Raw genomic sequence first — 18,866 nt, 5'->3', positions numbered from 1 at the left:
CTGTCTGTCTGTCTGTCTGTCTGTCTCTCTCTCTCTCTCTCTCTCTCTCCCTCTCTCCCTCTCTCTCTCTTGTCGCTTTCTTTCTATCTGTCTATCTATCTATCTTTCTCTCTCTCTCTTATCTAATATTTTATGCTTCTTGCTTGATAAATAACGTAATTTATGTATGTACTTACGTACCACCTGTCAGTTCACATTATTACTCAGTTACCGGTATTGACAATGGAATATTTTTTTGGAAAATGTATTAGCTGATAATCTTCTAATAAAAGATAATGTAGATATTTGTTATGTGGTGGCTTAAATGGCAGAACGTCAAATATTTTGCCAAATATTCAAGATCCTTTTGTACTCCTCCGTTTTTCATAAAACGAATTGTGAAATGCATTGTGTCAGACAATCAGAAGACTCAGTTCTCAATTCTTACGGTAAAATGTTATTGAATTTATGTGTAGCTTTTGATTTGTATATACCTAAACGGCGTATGTAATGGTGACCTTCAAGGAAACTACACGTACGTTTCAGACTCAGGCAACAGCGTAAATGATTATTTTTTGGCTTCTGAATGTCTGTTCACCACAATACAGGATTGTTGTCGATTGTATGTAGCAGAAAGGTTTGAATCTGACCATCAACCTCTTGAATTGTACTTTTATTCGAAAAATGTGGTTTCTTGTGATCATTCATTACAAAATGATCTTTCGTTTATAGAAAAAAATATTTGGAATCCTGAACAGGCACAACAATACTGTAACAATATGCAGTCTGTAGATACAAAGGAAACCCTGAACTATGCTGTTAGTTTGATAGATGTTGATATTGACCAAGCACTACATGTATTTAATAATTGTATAACACAGCAAGCTGACTGTATGAAAAAGAGAATCAATATCGACAAGAAAGGGTTGAATGAATGGTATGATGTAGAATATAAAATGTTTAGACAAAATGTCAGAAGATTATTCAGTGTCTAAAAAATCATCAAAGAAGGAAGATAATGTAAACTTTTGTAAAGCTAGAAGAGAATATAAACATCTATTGCAGAGAAAAAGAAAAGAATATAACCAAGTTATTTTGGATAAGCTGATTTTATCTGTTGATGACCAAAGAGATTTCTGGCGAAACATGCACAACATTTCAAACAAAAAGGTTTATCAGTCGAATAATATTAACGTCCATGATTGGTTTGTTCACTTTAAGAATGTTCTTGAAAACGAATCTGGTGAATGTGAAACTTCATGTTTAAATAATGATACAACTGATGTCAATAATTATGAAAATGAAGAAGAAAATAACTATATTTTAAATAGACCTATTTCAAAAGAAGAAGTGTTAATTTCAGTTAAGAGTTTAAAGTGTGGTAAGGCAGCAGGTCCTGATGGCATTATTGGCGAATTGTTTGTTAATGCTAAAGACGATGTAATTGACTTTCTTGTTAGATATTTCAACAAATTATTTGACACAGGCAAGTATCCTGAAAACTTGAAAGAATCTATCATTCTCCCCTTGTTTAAGAAAGGTAACATAAATGAACCTAATAATTATAGAGGTATTTCCTTGTCAGACGTTTGTAGTAAATTGTTTAGCTCTGTCATAAACGGAAGACTGCAAGAATGGGTTGATATGAACAACATCACAGGGGAATACCAGGCTGGCTTTAAAAAGAATTATTCGACAGTTGATCACATGTTCACTTTACTTGCATTCATTCAAAAACAATTTGCTTTTGATAAAAAAAATTATACGTAGCATTCATTGATTTTGAAAAAGCATTTGACTCCATATCAAGAAAACTTCTGTGGCCTGTTTTGTTTAAAAAAAAAAAAATGGTATCAAAGGTAAACTATTTCGATGTGTTAAAAGTATGTATGACACTGTGAAAGCTAAAGTTCGATGTGACACCCAATATACTGGATATATTAGTTGTACGAATGGTGTAAAACAGGGAGATGTTTGTAGTCCCATTCTCTTTACATTATTTATAAATGAACTTGCTTTGGAGATAATTGATAATGGCAGACATGGTGCAAATTTTAGTCTAGAGATGATTTAATTGTTTATTCTTTTGTTTGCAGACGATATAATTTTGTTATCAGAAACTGTGATTGGTTTGCAGACGCAGTTAAATAACCTTTGTAAAGCTACAACCCAGTTACAGCTAAAAGTTAACATGGATAAAAGTAGTATTATAGTGCTTAGAAAAGGTGGATTTCTAGCTGCTTCGGAGGAATGGTTCTATGATAAATCTGAGATGTCTGTTGTTAATTCTTACCGATATCTGGGGATATTATTTTCTACAAAATTAAGTTTTAGTCATGCATGTAATGATTTAGCAAGTAGAGGAAAACGGGCTGCATTCAGCATTTTGTGTAAATTGTACAAACTTAAGAATAACTCAATCAAATTACTTTTGAAGCTGTTTGATGCGCAGTTCCAACCTATCCTAATGTATGGCGCATAAATATGGGGTCTGGAAAATGCCGCATCAGTGGTAGAGAGTGTTCATTTGTTTGTATTAAAAAAGTATCTCGGTGTGAGTGCGAGAACACCAAATGATTTAGTTTATGGTGATCTAGATAGATTCCCTTTGATTGTGAATTCTTCTATTTGTTGCATTAGATACTGGTTAAAGTTGACAAGAATGGACGAACAGAGATTACCTTTTAAGGCATGTAACATGTTGTTGAATTCAGCAAACAAAGGAAGAAACAATTGGGTTTCAAAGGTTCGTGATACATTGTATACTTATGGTTTCATGTGTGTATGGGAGAACCAAGGTGTGGGCTGTATATGTTCTTTTTTGAAAATATTGAAACAAAGACTTGTCGACTGTAGATGGCAGAATTGGAATTTCCATGTTAACAATAGTGATAGGTTTTTGGAATATAGCAAATTTAAGTCATCTCACGAGTTAGAGCCTTACTTGATAATGGATATAAATAGATTTATTAGATACGCTCTCACAAGATTTCGTTTTGGTACTTCTGCCATAGCTGAGCATCGTCTTCGTTATCAGAAATATACTGTAAATACAATGAAATGTCCAATGTGCATGAATGCAACAGACAATGAAGTCCATTTCGTATTTGGTTGTCATGCTTTTGAGGATTGAGACACCAGTTCATACATCTCAACATTATAGAAATCCTTCTGATTTTCGACTTAATCATCTTTTGGCTGCTAGAAATGAACACACAATTCGAAATTTTGCTAATTACTTATACAAAGCATTCAAATAAGAGAAATCGCTGTATCTTGGAATACATATAATGTATGTTTATGTGTGCATGTGCATGCATTTGTGTACCAATGGTTGTGATTATTTCAGTGTATAGGGTTCCTGTATACAGGTACGCGAGTTTAGGTGTATACTTATATGTATGTGGGCATAGATATATATGTATGTATGTATGTATGTATACTGTGTGTGTGTGGGTGGGGGGGGGGGTTAGGGGGTGCACGGGAGGGGTAGTACCTCTAGAGGGGGGGGCTTGTCACGCTCTTCGGGAGTGGTTCGTCCTCTGTTGGTCCCCACCAGCACCCAGCTCTCACCTGTGGGTCCTAGAAGCTGCTAGCATGCGGCAGCGCCCAACCCCCGGGCAACGGTTTTGACAGGTTGGCTAAACTAGGTGAGGGTAGCCGACGGGTCTCAAACCCTCGGTGAGTTACGGCTTGTCTACCCAAGCATGGGAAGACTGGATCCGGCGGACTCTGCGGAAGAAACCTTCATGGTTCAACGGAGAGGAAGGCGGTTGCAGCAGAGCACTGTGGAGTGCTGAGGGCAGGATGACACACAAAGGACATCCTGGTCATCCCACTGCATCCGTTTCCATCTCCCAGTCGTCTTGACCTCGTCTTGCCACTGGATACAGACGGTCTCGGACAAGAGAGTGAGGTCGACGGTGCGCAACTCCTCCTCACTATAAACAAAGTCATCGCGCAAGTCATCAGTCATCCTTCATCCCATACCATCATTTTCCCCAAGCCATGTGGCGACAGGCGAGCGACGAAGCGACAGGTGTGGGTACACTGGCAGTCGAAGCCGCGGACCTGCACACAGGCGGCTCAGGCCATAGGGTCGTTTTCACCGACTGGAGCAGCGGTGGAGATCGGCAGCCCCCTGAGCGACTGAGCAGCCCTCTTCAGGACAGCACTGCTCATCTCCATGGCATGAGGAAGGGGCTAGAAAAGGTACCCTAAACATTGCCTGCTCCACACCACCCTAGTCAGCATACCGCGGCTGACGGGGACCCTACTCAAGCGGTCGACACACAAAGGAAAGAAAGAAGAAAACAAGGAGCACCCCATTGACCATTGCCACATGGAACGTACGTACGCTTCTAGACAGAGGCGACTCAGCCAGACCACAGAGACGCACAGCGCTCATTGCGAGTGAATTAGCAGGGTACAACATCGACCTCGCTGCCTTAAGTGAGACCAGACTGGCAGAAGAAGGCGAAATCTGTGAGCGAGGCGCAGGCTACACCTTTTGGAGTGGTCGCGGACCTGAAGAGAGACGTGAGGATGGAGTTGGTTTTGCAGTGAAGACAACCCTCGTTGGCAAGCTGACTGGTCCCCCCGAAAGGAGTGAACGATCACCTGATGACGATGAAACTCCCTATATGCAACGGGAAGAAGTTCACCACCATTGTCAGCGCCAACGCGCCCACCATGACCAAACCGGATGAGATCAAGGACAAGTTCTACGAGACCTGAACGCTGTCATCACCACTGTTCCCAACGCAGACAAGCTCATCATTCTTGGTGACTTTAACGCGAGAGTTGGTTGTGACAGCACCTCTTGGGAAGGCGTGACTGGGAAGCATAGGGTTGGTAACTGTAACAGCAATGGCCAACTACTTCTCCAGACATGTGCCGAGCACGACCTTCTTATCACAAACACCATCTTCTGCCTCCCTACCCGTAACAGGACGTCATGGATGTATCCTCGCTCTGGGCATTGGCATCTCATCGACTTTGTCATCGTCAGGAAGAGGGACAGGCAGGACGTACGAGTCACGAGGGCCATGTGCAGCGCCGACTGCTGGACGGACCACCGCCTTATCGCTCTCAAGCTCAACCTCCGCATCTAGCCCAAGAGACGGCCTCAGGGCATGAAAGCACTCAAGCGCCCTGAATGTCAACAAGCTGGAGCTAGGCAACATCAAGTAGAGCTTTGCTGACACCCTGGAGGAACGCCTTGAGTCCACCGTGCTGGAAAACCAGAATGTTGAGGCAGCATGGGGCGCACTGCATGAGACGGTGTACAACCACTGCCATGGAGTGCCTGGGGCCTTCTGTCAGGAAGCACAAAGACTGGTTTGATGAGAACTGCACTGAGATCAAGCAGCTGCCAGAAGACAAACGCCAAGCCTACAGAGCCCACATTGAAGATCCCAAGTCACAGTCAAAGAAAGACATACTGAAGAGCGCACGCAGCACCATCCAGCTGAAGCTGCGGCAGATGCAGGATTCCTGGTTGAGCAACAAAGCTGATGAGATCCAGGGCTTTGCAGACAGGAACGATATGAAGAACTTCTATAACGGCCTGAAAGAAGTCTACGGTCCCACCACCTCCGGATCTGCTCCACTCCTCAGTGCTGATGGTTCTACCCTGATCACTAACAAGGACGGGATCCTTGAGAGATGGGCTGAAACACTTTGACAGCGTACTGAACCGCCCCTCCACCATCAATGAGGAAGCCATCGACCGACTCCCACAGGTGCCAGTCAGTGAGTCGTTGGATGCCCATTCCAACTTTGGAGGAGACCCAGAAGGCTATCCGTCTGCTATCCAGTGGCAAAGCCCCTGGCTCAGACTCCATTCCAGCTGAGGTCTACAAAGATGGCGGTATGGCGCTGACCGAGAAGCTTCATCAGCTCTTCCAGCTCATCTGGCAGCATGAGGCAGTTCCACAGGACTTCAAAGGCGCTTCCATCATACACCTGTACAAGCGCAAAGGAAATCGTCAGGCCTGTGACAACCATCGTGGAATATCCCGGCTGTCCGTCGCAGGCAAAGACTCTGGCCAGAGTGCTACTCAACCGTCTCATAGCGCACCTTGAGCAAGGTCTCCTACCAGAGAGCCAGTGTGGCTTCCGGATAGAACGCGGGGGACTATCGACATGGTGTTTGCTGCCAGGCAGCTCAGGAGAAGTGTCAGGAACAGAACGCCGACCTTTACTCCACGTATGTCGATCTGACCAAGGCCTTCGATACTGTTAACAGAGATGGCCTTTGGAGAATCATGGCGAAGTACGGGTGTCTCAGAAAGTTCATCACCATCATACGGCAACTACACGATGGGATGCTGGCCCGAGTCCAAGACAACGGAGAGACTTCAGAACCATTCCCTGTCTCCAATGGAGTCAAGCAAGGGTGTGTTCTTGCCCCCCACCCTGTTCAGTCTCGTGTTTTCAGCCATGCTGACAGATGCCTTCAGAGACGCTGACGTAGGCATTGGCATCAGGTACCACACAGATGACTCACTCTTTAACCTCAGGAGGCTTCAAGCAAAACCCAAGGTGAGGACAGACACCGTCAACGACTTCCTGTTTGCTGATGACTGCGCTCTCAACGCTGCCTCCGAAGCTGACATGCAACACAGTGTCGACAAGTTCTCTGCTCCTGTGACAACTTTGGCCTCACAATCAGCACAAAGAAGACTGAGGTGATGCACCAGCCAGCTCCAGGAAAGCCTTACGTTGAACCAAACATCTTCATCAACGGGCACGACTGAACGCGGTGGACAAGTTCACATACCTGGGCAGTACACTCTCTCGCACAGTTGTCCATCGACGACGAGGTGAATGCCAGACTCGCCAAAGCCAGTGCTGCCTTCGGCAGACTCCATAAGAACGTTTGGAACAGGAGAGGCATCAGCCTGGAGACGAAGTTCAAAGTATACAAGGCCATAGTTCTCACCACATTGCTCTATGGATGTGAATCATGGACGGTCTACAAACGCCACGCCAAAAAGCTGGACTACTTCCACACCACCAGCCTCAGAAAACTTCTCGGCATAAAGTGGCAAGAGAAGATCCCTGACACACAGGAGCTCACTCGTGCAAACTTGCCCAGCATCTACACCATCTTGATGCAGGCCCAGCTGCGCTGAGCAGGCCATGTAGTTCGCATGCCAGACCACCGGCTCTCCAAGAAACTGCTGTACGGCGAACTCAACATGGCAAGCGCTCCCATGGAGGCCAAAAGAAGCGCTTCAAAGGCACTCTGAAAGCTTCTCTGAAGGCCTTCAACATCAGCCACGACACATGGGAGCTGAATGCAATGGACAGACCAAAGTGGCGTTCAGCTGTCCACAAAGGCGCCAAATCCTGTGAGGCCAACAGAATCGCTGCAACAGAGCAACGCAGACAGGCCAGGAAAAGCAGTGCCAGCAAGTCCCCGACAGCCGCCACCATCCCCTGTCCACACTGCGTCAGAAACTTCGGGCGCGGATTGGCCTGATCAGTCATCTGCGCACCCACAGAGCCCAACCCATCCACCCCCAGAATGACTAGATGGTCCTCGTCGATCCCGACGGACGAACCACCATGTGTGTGTGTGTGTGTGTGTGTGTGTGTGTGTGTGTGCGTATCTCGGTTGTTGTTTTCTTTGTCTTTTTGTTGTTGTCGTTGTTTTATTTTATTTTTTTTAATTTCCTCATAACTCGAGTGTGTGTGCATATGGGAGATAAGATTTGCATATATTTATATTTTGCGATTTCTTTTTGTTGCAAAATGTGGTGTACTTATTATAGTTCACAACCCCTTCAAATGGGGCTTTGGCCTTACTGAATAAAATTCTGATTCTGATTCTGATTCTCTCTCTCTTATCGCTTTCTATCTATCTATCTATCTATCTATTTACCTGTCTGTCCTATCTGCCTGTCTGTCTGTCTCTCTCTCTCTCTCTCTTATCGCTGTCTGTCTGTCTGTCTGTCTCTCTCTCTCTCTTTCTCTCTCTCTCTCTCTCTCTCTCTCTCTCTCTCTCTCTTATCGCTATCTATCTATCTATCTATCTATCGATCTGTCTGTCTGTCTCTCTGTCCACCTGCCCGTAATGCTTTCTGTCTCTCATCACACTCGTTGTCAGCTAGACTCTGAATCTGTCTCACAACAATATTGCTGTATTCTGGTGTATCTGTGTGTGCCTCTGTGTGTGTGTGTGCTTGTGTCCCCGTGTATGTCTCTGTGTGTGTGCCTGAGTGTGTCGTTGTTGTTAACTCTCTCCATACGAACGGCGAAAGAGACGACGTTAACAGCGTTTCACCCCAGTTGCCATCATCAACATATTGCAAGCGGAAGGCTCTCATACTGAAGAGGTGAATGTTGACAAAGAATACCACAATTCTGACGACGGAAGCTAAAGGTTGGGTCATTCAGACACCCACTGGACATCCGAGGGGTCTGTGTAGAGGAGAAGAGAGGACTGGCCGTACTGATTGAGTTAAAGTTCTTTGTTTTCCTTTTTTATGAAAATAATAATTATAAGAAGTAAACACATTATTATTGTTGTTGTTTTTGTTGTTGCTGCTGCTGCTGCTGTTGTTGTTGTTGTTACAACAATAATAATAATAAGGATGATAACAACAACAATTCTATATATATATATATATATATATATATATATATATATATATATATATGATAGTCAGTCGTGTCCGACTATGACCATCAGAACAGCAGAGGAAGCAACTGCTGTTCCGACTATTTGGGCTAGAATTTAATTATAGTGGAGAGTGTCTTGTCCAAGTTACATCCCCACTCTCTCAGCCAAGAGGGTTTTAGGACAGTCGGCGTTGGGATGGTTCCCAAAAGCCAACTAGCCCCCAAGGCTGCAGCACTAAGAGCCAGTGTAATTTTGCCTCCTAGTTTGAGAGTCATAGTCCTTCACAAAAGACTAAGCTGTAAATGATTTCCCATTGACTGGAGAAACCATTGAAAATACAGCTCTCACTTTGCTGTTGGCCCAAATGTAAACTTATGTCAATCTGTAATATAAGCCGAGTGTAGTGCAGGCCCATACAACAATTATAATAATAATAATAACCACCCCTTTGTTTTGGAGGGGAGGGGTACGGTTGGGAACTGCCCCCTCCCGTTCCGATTCGTAAACGTTTGTGAGATCTTATTACGGACTGATGACCGCATAAAACAAAGCGGCTGCGGGTGTGTGTGTGTGTGTGTGTGTGTGTGTGAAGTCAAGAGAACTCGCCCTGCAGGGAGGGCAGTGCTGCAGGGCTGACCAGCCCCGCCAACAGGCACAGGCTGGGCACAGGTGAACAGCTGACGAGGAAGACAGGTCCACATGTGCACATGTGGCAGTGGGGGGAAGTGGACAGGCCATTAGGTGGAAACAGATCTTTACAGGCTGCCGGTGTCGGCTGGGGTATCAGCTGCACTGTCATTGAGGGGTGAGTTCTACAGCAGTCTGTGGATAGGGGATGAGGATGGATGGGGAGGGCGGGGGTGTTGGTCCTCCCTCTCCACCCTTGTTTCTTTTTTTCTTTTCTTTTCTTCTTCTTCTTCTTCTTCTTCTTCTTCTTCTTCTTCTTTTCAATCTTCCTTGCTCATGTCTTTCGACCTGACTTGTTGCAGAGTAGAATCCCCCAACCCAGTTTACTTACACACACACACACGCGCGCGCGCGCGCGCACACACACACACACACACACACACACACACACACACACACACACACACACACACATATGAATATATATATATATATATATATATATATATATATATATATATGTATGTATACATATATATATATATACGCACGCATACACACACATACACACAAAACAAAGCAACAACCAGCAACCCCACATTATATCTGTGTATTTTTTTACACATACCTGCCTTTTTGTTTTGTCCACCTATCAGTCTACTTATCTACCTACCTATCTGTCTATCTGTCTGTGTGTCTGTCTGTCTCTCTGTCTATCTATCTATCTGTCTGTCTGTCTGTTGTAGACAGAGACATACACAGACAGAAAATGGGGATGATGGGGGATCAAATGTCTGATATTTTTATGTCAAGATGCAAGACGTATTCATGCACATCACAAGAACACATAAATTCCAATGTGGAATATTTTTCCCATGAGGATTTTTTTACGACGATTATTTGACAATCAGCATTGCCAACTGAAATCAGTACGGTGATCATTCAGCGATAGTTGCTGGGCAAGTGACCAGGGCATAAACGGAGGGGAACAGCCTGTCTTGCTGATGGGTGGGAGAGGGGAAAGTGCGGATAATGAGGGCCATATGTTTTGCTTAACGACAGTGTGTGTCACAGAGAGAGAGAGAGAGAGAGAGAGAGAGAGAGAGAGATACAGACAGACAGACAGAGAAAGAGAGAGTAACACAACCATATGATGAAAGACGAAGGGGAAAACATATTATTTCAAAACGTATGATTTGTGACGTAAATATGTGCATTCAGAAAGACGGAACGTGAAAACCATTTCAAGTTCTTTCTATTTTTATTACAGAGAGAGAGAGACAGAGACAGAGAGAGACAGAGAGAGCTGTGTAACAAAACAAACATTGCAATCAATTTAGATAATTTAAAACGCCGAGTCCCTAAAGGTGAGGGTGAAGATGTAACCGAACAAAACAAAACAAAACAAAAAAGAAAACGAAAACTAATTTCACACTTAATTTTTACAACTAAGAAACAAACCTTAGTTTTAAAATCTCCACCAGCAGAGAGCCACCCACACCAACAGCAGTTTATTTATATCTGTATTTGTATTTCTTTTTATCACAACAGATTTCTCTGTGTGAAATTCGGGCTGCTCTCCCCAGGGAGAGCGCGTCGCTACACTACAGCGCCACCCTTTATTTTTTCCTTTTTTTTCGTGCGTGCAGTTTTATTTGTTTTTCCTATCGAAGTGGACGTTTCAATAGAATTTTGCCAGGAACAACCTTTTTGTTGCCGTGGGTTGTTTTACGTACGCCATGTGCATGCTGCACACTGGACCTCGGCATATCGTCTCATCCGAATGACTAGCGTCCAGAACACCACTCAAGATCTAGTGGAGGGAGAGAAAATATCGGCGGCTGAGCCGTGATTCGAACCAGCGCGCTCAGATTCTCTCGCTTCCTAGGCGGACGCGTTACCTCTTGGCCATCACTCCACTTTATGAGGGGAGAGGTGCACCACATTGCTCCACACCAACAGCAGTTGATGAGGGGAGAGGTGCACCACATTGCTCCACACCAACAGCAGTTGATGAGGGGAGAGATGCACCACATTGCTCCACACCAACAAGAGGCAGTGATGATGCTCTGCTGCATGCATGCACACAGACGACGTGGAGGTGAACAGTGCAGAAAGACACTCACAGCGACAGAGAAACTGGGACGAGGGGATATGACACAGCAAGTAAGCAACAGTTATCAATTATCAACAACAAAAACAAAAACAAACAAAAAACACACGAAACACACACAATACCATCACAAACAACAACTGGGGGAGGGGGGCGGGGTGTGGTGATGTCATTGGAATGAAGACAGTTACATGTGCATTGGGAGGAACTATTTCTTATGCCTATTTTAGATAAGACAACAACATTACGTATGTAGCTGATAAATCCATCGAATGAACATGTTACAAAACTTGTAACTTGTGCTGAGAGTGCTATAAAGAATGGTGGTGGGGGCTTTCTCAACAGATTCCTGGATAGCAGCCGTTTCACAAAGTCCATCCCTACAGGTCAGCTGCCCACAAACTACAGAGTGGAGGCTTGTGCACTGCTTCATGCAGCACAGACTGAATACCAGAGAAGAGCTGTCGATGCACAGTCATCCTGATGGAGTACAGATCAGTGCTGCAAAGTCTCCTTGCAGGAGAAGAAAACCAGATCCCGAGAGACATCAGGCAGACACTGGGGACATTGAGCCAGAGGATAGTGCTGACCCTCCAGTGGACCCCATCGCACTGTGGAGTCAGTGGAAATGAGGAGGCTGACAGACTGTCAAAGGTGGGCAGTGAAATGGAACAGACTGTCCATCCTGTCTCCTAAAGAGAAGCACAAGCAATCCTGGAGAGTCAGTTCAGAGAGCAATGGAGAAACAAACAGCAAGCTGGATCAGAGGAGGATGCTTTCTGGTAATTAAACAGAGCACAGCAAGTAGCTCTCTTCCAACAGAACTGGTCATTGTAGGCTCCTTTCCCACCTCTACAGACTGAGACTGTCCCCTACTGATGAATGCCCATGTGGCACGGGTTCACAGATACCGGGGCATTTGCTTCAGTTCTGCCCAACTTATGGTGCACTATGGAGGAAAACCTGGCCCCGTGCGGTGGAACTCCACGAGAAGCTCTGGGGGCCATCTGCTGCACTGCAGAGGACGACGACGGCGCTGCAGACCAGATGGACCATCTGACAGCATGACCTGGGAAATGCGGAAGAAGAATTAGAAGAAGTAACACTGTGGCAAAAACCTGTAAAGGCCCCTTTGACCCATCCCTTTCCCACCAAAAATTGTTATAAAACATGACGTATATAGGAATGTGTGTGTGTGTGTGTGTGTGTCTTTGTGTGTGTAACGTTATTTGTTTATTTAATATTTGGTGTTGTTGTTGTGCTGCTGCTGCTGCTGCTGCTGTTATTATTATTGTTGTTGTTGTTGTTGCTGTTAATAGTATTATTATTGTTGTTGTTGTTGTTCTCGTCGTCGTCGTCGTCGTCATCATCATCATCATCATCATCATCATTCTAATTCTATTTATCTATCTATTTCTTACTATTATTTTTAAATTTTATTTATTCATTCGATATCTCTTTTTTCCTTAAAACATGTAAATGCGCGTAGGGTTACACAGCAAGTCAGACATATGCTTAGCAGATGCGGTGTGGCTTATATATATATATTTTCCGAACACAGTGGCGCTTTCTTGAGGAACTGAACTGAACTGAGCTGACGCACTTACACACACGTACACACACACGTCACACCACTCCTCTGCGTCTGTCTGTGTCACGCACACACACACACACACACACACACACCTGCTGACACATTAATTCTCTTTCTGCCTGTGTCTCATTTGCCTTTGTCTCTGCCTCTCTCTGTGTCACTCTCTCTGTCACTCTGTGTGTGTGTGTGTGTGTGTGTGTGTGTGTGTGTGTGTGTGTGTGTGTCACTCTCTCTCTCTCTCTCTGTCTTTCTGTCTGTCTCTCTCTACTTCTCTCTCTCTGTCTCTCTCTCTCTCTCACTCTCTCTGTCTCTTTCTCTCTGTCACTCTCTCTCTCTCTCTGTCTCTCTCTCTCTCTCTCTCTCTCTCTCTCTCTCTCTGTGTCTCTTTCTGTCTCTATTGCTATTTTTCAATCCGATGTCGATCCCATACCACTCCCATGCTCTTCTGCCACCTTCAGTTCAGCGATTTGTCCTCTGGCGGATTAAAAGTAAACAGAAAGCGAACGACGAGCGGCCACAACGGAATGATGTGGGGACAGGCCGGCAGTAAAAGGATGCTGAGCAAAGCTTATCAACTGATATGGAGGACGAATCCACAGGAGTGCTTCAGGCGGTGAGGGTAGGGGCCAGTGAGGGTGGGGGGCAGTGAGGGTAGGGGACAGGCTATTACCGGGGGAATGAGATCTTATTCAACAGTGTGTGTTCCAGTGAGGTGTCAGCTTCATTGTCTGTGAGGTGTAGGTGGCAGTTGTCTGGGGAGGGAGCTCTTTTCTTCTTTGTCCTTTTCCTCTTTTTGATCCTTTGGTTGTGTTTATTTTTCTTTGTTGAATGAACTACACTTCTGCTCAAGGTTGTAGAACTTCTTTTCACCCCTCTCTCTCTCTCTCTCTCTCTCTCTCTTTCTTTCTCTGTGTGTGTGTGTGTGTGTGTGTGTGTGTGTGTGTTTCTGCTGTCTGTTTCTCTCTCTGTCTCTCTCTTTCACCCTCTCTCTCTCGCTGTTGTCCTTCCTCTTCCTTCCTCCTGTTCTTCATCCCCTTCCTGGTCTCTCCCGATTTTCTTGTGTGTCGTTCTCTATATCTGTGTGTGTGTGTGTGTGTGTGTGTGTGTGTGTGTGTGTGTGTGTGTGTGTGTGTGTGTGTGTGTGTGTGTTGCTGCACATGCTTAGCATTAAAGAAAACTTAACTATTGTGTTCTATCCTCAAATACTGTATTTTTATGTCAAGAAAAAAGAGATTTCACAAACTGAAGGCCCTCAAAAGTACTCATGTTTCAGTTTCAGTAAAATGCTTTTCACATCATACTGGCTGTAGTAAATAAAAATTTTAAAAAATGCTCCACGCAAACGTCTTTTCTCAAAATGATTGAAACTTAAAAGAGAAACACGATGAATTTTAAAGTAATCACGTACGTTGGTATTTCGCAAGATCAGTTCTGACATTTTGTTACAAAGAGCAGAGGTTTCCCAACACGTTCCGTACACGATTAGGTGATCACGAACACACAAATCGATCCCATTGCCTGGTAAAATGTGACTTTTGGAGCGACTTCTACATAATGCTGGGATAAACTGATATCAAATCATATGCTATGGCCCCAAATTTTTATGTGTATTTTACAGTTTTATTGAGTCCTGATAGTTTTGTTTGTAGGATGTTTAACTTAGCTTGATTTGTGTGGTTAACTAGAAATGATCTCCTATCTTAACACGCTGTAGTGAGATGGTTTCTTTTCTGGCATCTTCATAATGCAGATAACCAGTGAGAGTGAGACAAATAACTCAGAAGAGTTTTGGTCTGCGCGGGTTTACATATGCTTTGGCTAACTGCGAAAAATAAAACTAATAACCAATAGATTTTGTCTGTAATTACCAAAGACACGTTACAAAAGATATATATATATATATATATATATATTTGTGTGTGTGTGTGTGTGTGTGCGTGTGCGACACACACACACACACACACACACACACACACACACACACACACACACACACACACACACACAAAGATAGAGACAGACAGACAGACAGGGCGAAATAAAAAGCAAACCCTGTTCAGCCTACCCAAATAAGCAGCACCAAACTGTCCCCAGACTGTATGATGTGTTTTCTCCAGACGTAACGAGCCCGGAAAGGAACACGGCATGAAAGGCTCCTCACACTGCAGGCACACATGCAGAAGGTCTAATGAGCAGGAAAGGCCCATAACTCCCTGCGGGAACACGTTTAAACTGAGAGTAATCGCTTGACAGATATCACGGGCCGTGGAAATCGATGTTTAGTTCATTTAGCAACAATCGCTGAGGCGAGTGGTGGTGGCCGAAATGAGAGAGGGCTTTGGGCGCACAGTCTGATGGGGAACAGGAATGAGAATTCTGAGATAATGATAATGACGGATGTCTCCTTTTTTTTATCATTACATTCATTTTGTTCTTGTTTTGTTTTTTTCTAAATCAATTACAATCATTATTTTATTTTGTTTTAGAAATAGAACTGATTTACTGGATGCTCCATTGCTGATAGCAATTGCTAATGTGCAGCTGATTCCTCTCTCTCTCTCTCTCTCTCTCTCTCTCTCTCTCTCTCTCTCTCTGTGTGTGTGTGTGTGTGTGTGTGTGTGTGTGTGTGTGTGTGTGTGTGTGTGTGTGCAACCATTCTTTATTCCAATGATTTACCTTTTAAGGCATGACACTGCACTATTGTGTGTGAAATGAGCTTTTAGACCTAACCATTGTACTATAAAGATACAACGTACGTAAAACAATACAAGCATAATTATCCATCCACAAAACAAACGCTTAAGATATGTGGGTTACGCTGCTGGTCAGGCATCTGCTTGCCAGATGTGGTGTAGCGTATATGGATTTGTCCGAACGCAGTGACGCCTCCTTGAGCTACTGAAACTGAAAACTGAAACTGAAGATATGTGGAAGTTGATGTCAGCTGTTTCATACTGGTTAGCATTATCCTGCAGAACATATCTATTTTTCTTTCTTTTCTACTGAGCGATATTTCAAGCCTCTCTGCGCGCTCTAAAAAGAGCGACGCACATTTGATATTCAACAAGCCAGTGGTAATATTGATCTATATGATATGTGCTATTTCACGTACGTACAGACTGACTTACAATTTTCGTTTTATGGAGAGATCAGTAGAGCTGCTTCAATCCATGTTGTTATACCCAATTGTAACAATGTATGGTTTCACAGTTTTCTATTTCTGCGATCTATTAACTAACCGAACAAAGACTGTGATTGAAACTCACTTTCAAAGTAGGTCAATGCATGTCTCAATTTCACAACTTTCATAAACAAATGTATGTTGTTGTTGTTGTTTTTATAATCAGATGTTGATTAATGCATTTCTCGCGTACACACACACACACACACACACACACACACACACACACACTTTACACAAGGAAGTGAGAAACCAGTGAACAGTGACATAGGAACATTTAGTCTGCTCTCTGTCACTGTTGTGAGAAATAGCTCACATTTCACAGGACTCTGTGTCCAGCTGTTCTCCTTCCAAAAAGCCTCTGTGTCCAGCTGTTCTCCTTCCAAAAGGCCTCTGTGTCCAGCTGTTCTCCTTCCAAAAGGCCTCTGTGTCCAGCTGTTCTCCTTCCAAAAGGCCTCTGTATCCAGCTGTTTTCCTTCCAAAAGGCCTCTGTGTCCAGCTGTTCTCCTTCCAAAAGGCCTCTGTGTCTAGCTGTTCTCCTTCCAAAAGGCCTCTGTGTCCAGCTGTTCTCCTTCCAAAAGGCCTCTGTGTCCAGCTGTTCTCCTTCCAAAAGGCCTCTGTGTCCAGCTGTTCTCCTTCCAAAAGGCCTCTGTGTCTAGCTGTTCTCCTTCCAAAAGGTCTCTGTGTCGAGCTGTTCTCCTTCCAAAAGGTCTCTGTATCCAGCTGTTCTCCTTCCAAAAGGTCTCTGTATCCAGTTGTTCTCCTTCCAAAAGGTCTCTGTATCCAGCTGTTCTCCTTCCAAAAGGCCTCTGTGTCTAGCTGTTCTCCTTCCAAAAGGCCTCTGTGTCCAGCTGTTCTCCTTCCAAAAGGCCTCTGTGTCCAGCTGTTCTCCTTCCAAAAGGCCTCTGTGTCCAGCTGTTCTCCTTCCAAAAGGCCTCTGTGTCCAGCTGTTCTCCTGTGTCCAGCTGTTCTCCTTCCAAAAGGTCTCTGTGTCCAGCTGTTCTCCTTCCAAAAGGTCTCTGTATCCAGCTGTTCTCCTTCCAAAAGGCCTCTGTATCCAGCTGTTCTCCTTCCAAAAGGTCTCTGTGTCCAGCTGTTCTCCTTCCAAAAGGCCTCTGTGTCCAGCTGTTCTCCTTCCAAAAGGCCTCTGTGTCCAGCTGTTCTCCTTCCAAAAGGCCTCTGTGTCCAGATGTTCTCCTTCCAAAAGGCCTCTGTGTCCAGCTGTTATTCCAAAACTGCTGACTCTTTCTGTCGTCTTCCTTCCTCTTTTTTCCAAAGATTTTTTTCAGACAGAGGTTTACATACAAAATACAATATGTTGCATTAGGAAGGTACAACAAGATATTGATCCGAACATCAACCATTTCACATCAAGAACATAGAACCCGGTCCGTCCAGTTTCAGTCAGTCCATTCTTCTCAAAACTTTACTTCTACTGGCGCACCTCAAGGCACCGTGCTGCCCCCTGTCCTTTTTACACTATACACGAATGATTGCAGAGGCACGGAGGAAACTCCTGTCATAAAATATTCTGACGACTCCGCTGTTGAAGATCTGTCCAACTCTGAGACTACTTACTTCACTTAAGTTAAAAGGTTTTGCTCCTGGTGTGAAGAAAACTATCTAGACCTGAACGTTTTAAAAACAAAAGAAATGTTAATAGATTTCTGAAAAGACCCCTTTGCCTGTCTGTACCTGCTTTTGTCATAGATGGTGAAACCGTGGAAAGAATACATACTTAGGGACTATTTTAGATGGTAATCTGGCTTTTGATAGGAATGTTGATTATACGTATTCATAAGAAAAGTCAGTCCTGAATATTTTTCTTGCAGAAGTTAAGGAGTATTGGTGTCAGTTCAAATATTCCCCATAGCTATTATCGATGTTGTATTGAGTCTTTGCTGACAGTTTCATTTATGTGCTGGTATGGAAGTTTGGGAGTGAGAAGTAAGCGAGTTCTGAATGATGAGTTTTGAATTCTGAATGAGTGTGTGCAGTGTGAGACAAGCTAGTATGCAAGAGCTGTATGAGGGCGTGTGGTTCAGAAAGCCAGGCAGATAACAACTGACGACACACATGTTTTAGCACAGTACTGCGAACTGCTGCCATCAGGGCGGCGCTACAGAACGTTTAAAGTAAAATCCAGGGCTCAGAAGACTTTTATACTACGTTTAATTCACCTTTTAAATTCCTGAAAACTATGCATGCGTATGTCACAATATATGTGTGTATGTAGTGTGTGTGTGTGTGTGTGTGTGTGTGTGCGTGTGCGTGTGCGTGTGTGTGTTTGTGAGTGTGTGTGTGCGCGCGCTTGCTTGCATGCGGGTACGTGTGAAAGTGCATGCGTAATAGATTGCACTTTGTTTGAATTTCTTAGATTCATAATCATTTACTTAAATGTGTGTGACAGCGTGCAGGATGATTGTGCAATAGGATTTGTGCAATGTTCGTGTCTTTCGATATACTGATAATTACTATGTGATAATATGTTCTTTTTATCTTATCTTAATTACTGTGCAATATGATACATGCAATGTTAGCCTTGGTGATTTCAATATGTTTACAATGATGATTAATTACAACATTTTAGTTAAATGAATATTTGCAATAGTTTGTATATCAACGTCTTATATGTTATTGATTCTTTTTAATTAAGTCATGTTTATGCTTTTGTGTTGAGTAATTGTCTACGTCTGTTTTTGCCGCACCTGCTGTAATGTCTCTTAATGAGATACAGTTA

Source organism: Babylonia areolata, chromosome 24, assembly GCF_041734735.1.
Source record: "Babylonia areolata isolate BAREFJ2019XMU chromosome 24, ASM4173473v1, whole genome shotgun sequence".
NCBI classification, from domain to species: Eukaryota; Metazoa; Mollusca; class Gastropoda; order Neogastropoda; family Buccinidae; genus Babylonia; species Babylonia areolata.
This window is presented reverse-complemented; position numbering follows the sequence as displayed.